At 45.5% G+C, this 2868-nt stretch overlaps 1 pseudogene; it reads left to right on the top strand.

The window, feature by feature from the left end:
• LOC103729790 overlaps positions 1-2868 on the top strand; it is a 41764-nt pseudogene that overhangs the window by 26419 nt on the left and 12477 nt on the right.

Here is a 2868-nt window from a genome sequence, read left to right on the forward strand (position 1 = left end):
TTGTTTAGTTAATGTTAATTTTTTCAAACTGGGTTGATGTCGCTGAACTTGTGAGCCTCTTGCCTCTTCCTCCCAAATGCTGGAATTGTGGGCATATAGTATACACCTGACTCAGCTTGTTCTTCATATAGGTAAATACTAATCCCTTGTCAGTTGTAGTTGGCAAAGATTTTCTTCCATCCTAGAGGCTGTCTCTACACTTTGTTGTTTCCTTTGCTGTGTAGAAGCTTTTAAGTGTCAGGCAATGCCCTTTGTTTATGGTCAGTATTTTCCTTGAGCTACTAGACTCCTTTCTTTTGAAAAATACATTATCATTTTTATTTTTGTGTATGAGTGTATTGCCTGCATGTATGTAAGTGTACCAGTATTGTGTGATGTCCACAGAAGTCAGAAGAGAAGAGTTGTATCCCCTGGAACTGGAGTTACAGATGGTTGTTAGTTGCCATGTGGGTGCTGGGAACCGAATCCAGGTCCTCTGCAAGAGCAGCCAGTGCTCTAAACTGCTGAGCCATATCTCCAGCCCCTAGAGTCCTTTCTTGAACATCTTTGCCTATGCATATATCTGGAAATATTTTCTACAACACTTTCAAAATTTCAGGTTATTGTAGAAAGCTGTTCTCTAAACACAGAGATATTAGCATCTTTATCAGCTGCTGTGGTAAGTGTCTCTCCCGATCAGGCCTGTGGACATTCTCTCATACAAGAAGTTGGTGGGGGAAGTCATTAGACTCTCATATGAGGTTCCAGCCATTTTTTCCTCCACCTCCTTCCCAGTTCTGTGTCATTCTGCCCAAGATGCATGTGGTCTTGTGGTCTTATGGACTTGGGAGGTGACAGAGTCTGAAAGTCTGGAAGTCCTTCCTCCTCAACCCCCATGATAGGGAAACTCCATCTGTGTAACTATGGGGAAATTGTCATGCATGCTGGGATGAGACTGTTCAGTGCTGCTCCTGTTTTGGGGTTACCCATGTTCCTGCAAGTAACCCCTCACCATACTCTGTAAGTAGCCCACTAAGCTCATTGGTTCACCAATTTGGACTTGGATGGAACCCTTATTTCTGTCTGTTTTTATTGCCCCATCTGAGGTGGTCAGATGTTTGTCCCTCTCTCCCCATGTAAAGTTCACACAACAGTTACATTAAGTTCTTCGGTTCTATTGCATTGATACTCTACAGAATGGATAGGTATAAATGCGTTAATCTTCTGTTTTGTTATTTTGGGAGAGGGTGTTGAGACAGGGTCTCCCTGTAGACCCAGCTGCCCTGGAACTCACTCCGTAGACCATGCTGGCCTTGATCTCACCCAGATTCACCTGCCTCTGCCTCCTGGGTGCTGGAATTAAAGGTGTGCACCGCCACACCTGGCTTCCTGGTTAGTTATTAGAAGACATATCAATATATGTGTTCTTATCCATGTTGGGACCCTTTGTAGCTGGCTCTGTAAGGACATGGGGAAATGGAGGACAAATATTTCATGTTGATGGTTCTGGTGCTGTGGACATAATCCTGGCAGACAGGGCTCAGACAAGGAGCCAGTTGGAAATAGGACTCCAGGAAGGAACTTGGTCTGCTTCCTGTGCGAATCTCTTCCACATGTTTCCTAGGTCTGCAACCGAACCTCTAGAAAATTCTCTGAGCCCCAGGACTGGGAATTTCCTTGAGGACCTCACCGTTCTGCACCCATCTGTCTTTTCCCTCCCGGAGATGGAAAGAACTCAGTTAGAGAGCTTTCTCCTTCCTACCTCCATCTTATCTCTTGTCCAAGCACCGGACCTCTCTTCACACATTAAGAAAATACACTAGTGAGAGTCTGGAAAGGAGACAGAGACCAAGTCCCTCTGTCATTTCCCAAACATCCTTGCAGCTGGGCACAGCATGAGTCCCTGGCTCCACCAGCTGGATGACCACATGCTGGACCTTCACTCAGCACATGGAGAGAAGGAAAAGCTGGAACTCCATAGAATGCATCTTGTCAAGGTGACATCGCCACATCCAGTTTCCAGGAGCAGCAGGGAAGCTGTCCCAGCCACATCACCGCACTGGGTGTCAGTGGCGTGAGTGCCTAGTGTCAGAAGCAGTAGGTTCTGTGATGAGCTCGTGTCAGGTGGGCTCCTGGGTTCTTTTACTAACTATTGTGTAAAAGTCTTTCCCTGAGTAGACACAACACAGATGGCTACTCACTCTAGAATGTGACCCCACAATAGACCAATATAACGACCGCACCAAAGTCCAACTTGGTGAACCAATGAGTTTTTATTGGGGTCACTAAAAGGACTGGGGGTGAGGGGCTACTTACGGAGCAGGAACGCCTCAAAAGCAGCTGCATCATAGGAAAGCCCACCCCAACACAGGTGAGGACTCACCAAAGCTGGACCCTGGAGCTCTCTGTACAGCTTGCAGACACCTTTACAAGCCCCAGAGAGAACTCTTCTCTGCAGCTGAGCTCGCCAATCTCCTCCCCAAGCAGTTCTTTATTTCTTTTAATTAATTAATTAATTTATTTATTTATTCATTTATTTATTTAATGTCTATGCATGTATTGCTTACATGTAGGTAAGTGCACCCAGGTCATGCGATGCCCTCGGAGGTCAGAAAAGGCTGTCAGATCCCCTGGAACTGGAGTTATGGACAGTTGTTAGCTGCCATGTGGGTGCTGGGATTCCAACTTCGGTCTTCTACAAGAACAGTGGGTGTTCTTAACTGCTGAGCCATTTCTCCAGACCCTCTTTATTTCTTATTTAAAATTTATTTTATTTATTATTTTTATTTTATGTGAGGGAGTGTATTGCCTGCATATATGTAAGTGCGCAATGTCATGCAATGCCTGTGGAAGTCAGAAGAGGGCATTGGATTCCCCTGGAAACGGAGT

This window comes from Nannospalax galili, unplaced genomic scaffold (assembly GCF_000622305.1).
Source record: "Nannospalax galili isolate Female #2095 unplaced genomic scaffold, S.galili_v1.0 scaffold1573, whole genome shotgun sequence".
Lineage (NCBI taxonomy): Eukaryota > Metazoa > Chordata > Mammalia > Rodentia > Spalacidae > Nannospalax > Nannospalax galili.